Source organism: Arctopsyche grandis, chromosome 1 (assembly GCF_051622035.1).
Source record: "Arctopsyche grandis isolate Sample6627 chromosome 1, ASM5162203v2, whole genome shotgun sequence".
Classification (NCBI taxonomy): Eukaryota; Metazoa; Arthropoda; class Insecta; order Trichoptera; family Hydropsychidae; genus Arctopsyche; species Arctopsyche grandis.
The window spans coordinates 1373244-1380834 of NC_135355.1; positions in this window are offsets into that span (position 1 = coordinate 1373244).

A 7591-nucleotide genomic window follows, 5' to 3' on the forward strand; every position below is an offset into this window, starting at 1 on the left:
AGAGTCTTTAATTAATATTATGTATTAGATGTATAATGAGCATTTATAAGAATTGTAAATAGGTTTTTTGAGCTATTTTACTTATTATGCTGTACATTAACATTAGAATAATATAATACTGTGTTTACTAACAAAATTAAAATTGTAAAATAGAAAATGATAAGTGGATCAGTAGCTTTTAAAATAGATATAAGATGTATTGTGAACATAATTTCGTAATAATAAAAAGCATTTAAAAATAAAATCGACTATAAAATATGTGAATACTAATCACAGGGCGGCGAATGTTAATCACATTTCGCTATTAGTTTTCCAAATAAAACATACATATTTTTAGTTAAAACTTACTTCTCGGGTCTATTTGTGGTATCCGTGTAGTTATTGTAGGAGGCAATGGATAAGTCACATTATAAACTACTGGATATCCTTGTCCACCTCCTCCTCCACGTCCTCCTCCTCCTCCTCCACGTCCTCCTCCTCCACATTTAGCAGAGTGAACATGACCTGGTAGCCCATGCTCTGGAGTATTGCTCACGCCCATTGCCATGCCGTTCTAATATTTGATATGTACTTATAAAATAATATTTTTTATATTAATTAGATATTACAAAATATTTACCACTAATGCTATAAATAAGGTAAGCACTGAGCCAATAAAAACTGCAATGAACTTCATGCTTATCTGATATTGGTTTGCTATCAAATTCGAGCTTGATGTGAATTAAGCAATTTTGAATCTCCTTCATTTATACCCGATCATGCTATATACTTTTCGTTTTTATTTATTTTTTTAATATTTGATGATAATCGTATTGGTAAATTTAATAGAATCAAATTGGTTTAAACCTATTGTGAAGTATTCAATTCATTTTTCCAGGTATTAATGCGTGTGATTATTGACTTCCTCTTTAAAATGAATACATATATTTTGAAAATATCCGAAATGATACAAAATTAAAATAATTTTATAGTTCATTGTGTTAATTTCATGTCAGCTGTGCAAAAACCTGATATGAGAATTAGGGAGAAATCACACAGCGGTGAATGTGGCACGTGGTTTTTTTTAGATACTTTTAAACATGCGGAAGAAATAATGCGTGCCGGATATTTATGGAATGCCCGGCGTGCCCCACACCACAGTGATCCTCTGGACCTTTTTCAATCAAATTGTATGCTTGTATTTATCCTTGCTTGACAGTGATCGATAACAGTGTATCCCTTATTTGAAGAAATGTAGGAGACCACCCACAGCGAGGAGCCATGCACGCGGTGTGCCGTTCATCGCTGTGTGTTTTCGCCCTTATGCTCACTTCTATGTATTACATTTTATATTATTGTAAAAGATAATTATAGTAGAGAGAACCAGTTGGACCGGGTTTCATAATGTGACTATTTATTTTTCCCCTCAAAACGGGACATCCACCATTTTTTTGGGATGTACATATGGTTTGTATTTATTAATGAATATAACAGGAATGAACACGTGAAAATCAATTATGTATGTGGTTTTATATTTTAAGTATTTTTGGTGTTGATTTCAAATAATAATGAAATTCTTGGCAGTATTTCTTAAAATTTACTTTGGTAATTAGCATTGCTTTAAGAAGTGCGACTTGCAACTGTGTTCCGTTTGTCCATAACTTATTCATAAGAGAAAAAACCCTTTTTACGGGTGTATTAGTGCCTTAAAATTGTTACCGTGGGTTGCTCTCTTTTTGAAAACAAGACATTTCGACGTCCCGAAGCTGTGGTTGGGGACAACGGGATAGGCTACCTAAAAAACGGGACGTATGTTCACGTTAACTATTCATGAACTAGCAGGGTTGTAGAATAGCCGGTACGCACCGGTACGGCGTCCCGCCACCTTTTATCGGCACCGGTACGCGACCCGCCATAAATATTTCAAAAATCAGAATAGTATAAAACTTAAATTTTTTCAAAAAGTTTTACCAGTTTTGCAATATTTTTCACCCAAGCTCAATGTCAAGGAGCGCTGTCGTGCATAAGAATGCTGTCAGGATCAAGGATACCACCAGGCTGAATGTGAAGCACCAGATGTGTCTTTAATACATTTAAATATTGGCAAAATCGAGCGTACTGGCACCTCAAAATTTAGCACTACACCACTGTGAACTAGGAATATTTCTGTTAAGTTCATGAACTGAACAATATCACGAATTGGGCGTAGCATACATACAAGCAAAGTTTACTTCTAAAGGATATAAAATATTGAAATGAATTGAGACAATTTATAAATTTAAAATTGTATTCATGATATAATATGTAAAGTTTACTATAATTTTCTTAAAAAATGAAAGATATTCGATTTTTACATGGACAGTCGTATTCACTGATAGGAGAATTCCAAGACGTGTTGTCCGTTTTCGTAACTATCCAATGGTTATATCTATAAAATGATAAGTATGTATGTAATTAAACATGTTTTTAGATTGAAAATAAAATGATTATACATGTGTATTATATAAAGTAAATTACTTGGAAATCCTGGAATTGTGAAATTGAAGTTTGGGATATTGCCAAGCCGTGTTCCTGCTCCTCCTGCAGCACCACCACCATCTCCTGCACCTCCTCCGGCTCCACCTCCTCCTGCTCCACCTCCACCTCCACCTCCTCCACCTCGCCCTCCTCCTCTACCACCTCCTCCACTTCCACATTTGGCTGAATGGACATGACCTGGCAGTCCATGATCAGGAATATTATCTATCCCTACTGTCATACCATGCTGTCGAAAAACATTATTTGTATATATCAGCCAAATCTACTAAAGCTGAATGTTTATTTGTTAGTTTGCTATGCAAATGTAAAGTTTTCAATTAAAATCTAACTGTTACTAAACATTCATCTCCATACATTACATTTGGGATTATAGAATAATCAAATCAATATTAATTTCAATTGAATACTGTTTTTACCACCAATGTTGCGAATATCATCAATGTAGCAATAGTGCAAATTGAAAATCCGGTGAACTGCATGGTTAGTTGATATTGTTATGCAAGGGGATCTATTCTTGTTGTGAATAAAATGACTACAATGTATTGCAATTTATATATTGGCATAAATTTAAATTTTTCATTTTTTTGTTGCTCACTGTGAGTACCAAAAGTAATCATGGCAAAATTAGAAGCCGGGATAAATACATACATATAATATGATCAAATTGGCGTGCAAATGCCAAATTTATTTTTCGCGGGTTCGTACATATACTTGATTACCGACTTCCGTCGAAAAATGTACCGAAAAACTATATTGATGTTTATTGTGAATCATTTCTGCGTATTCGAGTGATATATTTTAATTAAATAGCCATTTTGAAACTAAAATATAGTACATGTATGAAAACTGTCAAACATTTTTAAATTCCCTTCCCCCGATAAAATCTGCCGTTAACTGTGGGATTTTTCGAATATTTACTAAGTAGGTATATTATTTGTGATTGAACCTGCCAACATGTGAGAAATTACAAAATTTTCCGACTAAAGATTCATATCTGACTAGATAATATATGGGGATACACACATCGCTCATTTTTGCGAAAAAAATTTGAATGTGTTTGATACAATTTAGCCGGAAGGAAACGAATTTATATGCGTATTTGAATTAATTGATATATCAGTCATATACGACAGTAAAATCGGCACATCCTGGAACCACTGAATAAGATATTTTATCATATTGAACGTTATTTTATGCATACATTTAAATCCTGATTTCAAAAGTAACTCAAAGTAGCTTTTCCAGTCTAATTGAAGCGGATACTTACCATCAGTTTTGAATTATTCCAATTCTAAGCCGCTTGAATCCGAAAATTAAAGAATTACAGTAATATAAAGAAAACGTTGCAGTTGTTGACCGTGTTAGGGCGAAATCACACAGGGAAGAACGGCACGTCGTGTGCTTGGCACCCCGCTGTGGGGGTTCTCCTACATTTCTTCAAATATGGGATACACCGCTATCGATCACTGTCAAGCAAGGATAAAATTTTACCGAAAACACTCCAGGGGATTTTGGGACGGTGTGTACTAGGCGTGCCTTGAATATGTGCCAGGCATGCCAAATTTTTTTCCCATATGAACCATATGCCGCGTTCCTTCCCGTGTGATTTCACCCTTAAGTTCACGAGTCTTCTTATTTAAGGTTTACAGTTAAAAAATAAGAAGCCTGTGACAATATATTATATTAATTTAAATTCAAATGACATTGACATACTTATTATTTTAATCCAAATGACTGTAGTGTTTCCTCTATACAGCGATCTTCATTTTGGATAGTTAGCAGTCGAAGGTAAATTAGTCGTAAAAAAATACTCTCCTAGAATACTTGGCTAATGCTAAAAAATACACATTCTTAAAGATTAGTAATCATTGTAGAAATTATGTACAATTAGTTGTTTTGAATCATGTTAAAAAAATATTTATAAATTGAATTACCAACTTGTAGAAGTCTTATGTACTCATTTTTTTTCAATTAATCATGCACACTCGCCTAAAACATTGCTCCAAAGCGGCAAGTGTGCTAAGCAGACAAAGACTCCAGAAATTATATATACATATGTATATTAAATACATAATTATTACATACACCGAAACAATACCTGACACCTGTGGTCAGACATTACAAACATCGTATACAATACGATCAATAACATTTTTCATGTAACAATACGATTTTTTATATTCAATAAACATCCACAGAGACATCTATGGATAGAAATCTGGCGAAACCTGAGATATAACAATAACTCAAGTTGGAGAGGAAAAAACAATTTTTACAGGAAACGTTTCAATGAAAATCAGAAAAATCGGCAAATTTTGATAAGAAACGATCTACCTCGACACACCAAGGTCTGGCCAACAACAAGACTTTAGTGGGAATCGAACCCGTGACACCCTGCACGAAAGAATACAACACTCACCACTAGACCACATTGCTGGTTATTTAAGGGTAAAATACTATAAGAAAACAGATCAGTTAACTACTATTAAAATCAATATCACAAATATGTAAAATGAACAGATTTAACACAATACAATAAATTTCTAATATGCATACTTAGTATAATTGGTACATAACTAGCTAGATTTCCCATTCATATCGTACATCGATCATTTGCGTTAGATTATTGCGCATTTAAATTAAATGTATCCATGATTTTAATCATTTTCGATTATAGTCCGGTATAAAAGTTGGACCCAAATTTAACATTCATCATTGCAAAAACGATTGTCGACCCAGCATGTTGCATTTGAAGCTTTTCGCTATTGCCATTGTGCTCATCACACACCATGAGGTAATATACATAATTACGTATTTGATTTTAAGCAATAATAGGGCAAACGCTATAGTCGTTGGCCATGCAGAGACCAATTGGCATTTAGATTTTACAATTAAAAAATAAGAAACGTTTGTACTATTACTGAATTTCATTATTGTCATTACATTATTGTGCTCTCGATGATGCTTCTATTCATGACTACTATTACTGTAACTTTTAATCTATCATCTTAATGGCCAAGAACTGTAATGTTTCCCTATCTGTTTTTCTAGTAGTATAAGCGTTATATATTGACATTTTGGATCATCTATTTAAATAAGTGAATTTGTTGCTAGTATACGTAAATGTATAGATTACTAATTTTTTAGAAGACCTATTTTTAACCATTTGATAAATATTTTTTATTACAACCTAACTTTAAATGACAATATATGTAATTATTTTCTCTTTTAAATAACGCCAACCATCCGAAATGGCTGTTTCTGTATATAGTTCACTTTATCCTAATTTCAGGTGTCAAACGGTTTAGAATTAGAAGAATTCACAACCGATGGCAATGTCGATTATCCGAATGGCGATTATGTGAATGCTGAAAATATCAACAATTACCCGAATCCCGAATATCCCAATGCGGAATTAGCTACAGAAGGCAGTGAAATTCCTGAAAGTGCGAATAAAAAATGACATAAAATGTGAAATTATATTTTCTAGACATAATAAACTAGATTTATCGCACTAAAGTAGTTTTTTTTTGTCTAACTATATACATCCAAAATTCCTATAATCCCATTCGGAAATTCACTGTAGAATAATTTTGAATTAGCCTACATAAATTTTAATGATATGTTTTTTTTTTGTATTTTTAGTGCGGTCTACGTACTACTGAATTGTTTCAAAAAAATGCAAAAAAGTATCCCTTTCTGAAAATGTTCGAAGAAGAGGCGGTGCAAGCAATCGTAAGAATCAAAAGAGGTGGTAAATTTTTAAATAGTGATTCTTCTGGCGACTTATCACCGGAAATAAATGACTCGCCCAAAACAACAACAGTAAATGAAGACGTTTTACAAAATGGAGGATCAAAAATTGTAATCACAACAACTACTACGAAACCGAGCAACATGTCTCCAAAAGGGAACTTTCGACACTTTCGCAACAAGCAATCAAATTTCAGAAAAAGTCCCACGAAGGCAGAGAGACCAGATTATGAAGATCAAATAGAAGAGCGTGCGAAAAAAAATCGCGGAGAAGGTCACAAGTTTGAATCGACTCGTAACGTTTCTAGCGATTTTCCATATCCATTTGGGTACAATCCAACCCCGAAACCCCTCTTGCCAATTGTGACAGAAGCTACTTATGTAAATTATGCTCAATATCCACCAACAAGCGGAGGAAGTATCATTTATCCTAATGTAAATTCCAATCCTACATATAACACCAATTCTAGTTACTATCCTCGTCCAAGTTATTCAAACACATATCCTAATATTATCAACGTGAACGGTTTACCAAACTACTTAAATTTCAGCTTAGTGGGTAATATTCCGAATATTGTTCGTAATATTTATAATATGACGCAGCTGAACAATATGAATATTCCTCAATATATACCCCCTCAAAGTACAAACACCCAAGATGGCGCAATTAGATTCTCAAAATAAAAACTGTTTTAAATGAAAAATTAAATTGGATTGGAAATACAACATTTTGAAACATTACAAAAATATATTATTGCAGAGTAGTGTTGGAATATTGTAAATATTTCTTTGAAATACAAAAGAATTATTATATTATATATGCACTTACCTACAATTTAATAAAACTTTTGAACTATAGATATTTCCATTATTTAAGTAGGAGAAAAGATTCTTTAAAGAAAGTAGAAGAAAGAGAGGTGCTTGGTTTTTAAAGACAAAAACACCATCATTACCTATTTGGTGCGAGTATGAGAACCATTCTGACCACAAACCTCCCAATAATGTATTTTTTGGATATCATTTTTCACTTAGAATCGCCTTATTTGGGAAGTTAATATAAAAATTATAATAATATTCGAACAAATCTCTCAATAAATATTATATAAATACATGTTTTAAATTTTACCGTTAAAAGCGGGATACATGATTAGTCTATAGCAGTGGTTTTTACAAACCGGTGCATCGCGAAAAAAAATGGTAAAAAAGGAAAAATCCGTGAAATAGTGAAAGCTGAAAAAGTCGTCCGCGAAATTATGAAAGCCGAAAAAGATCTAATATGATTTTGATTTGTGTCTTAAGTTGACTTTCTCATTTAAAGTAT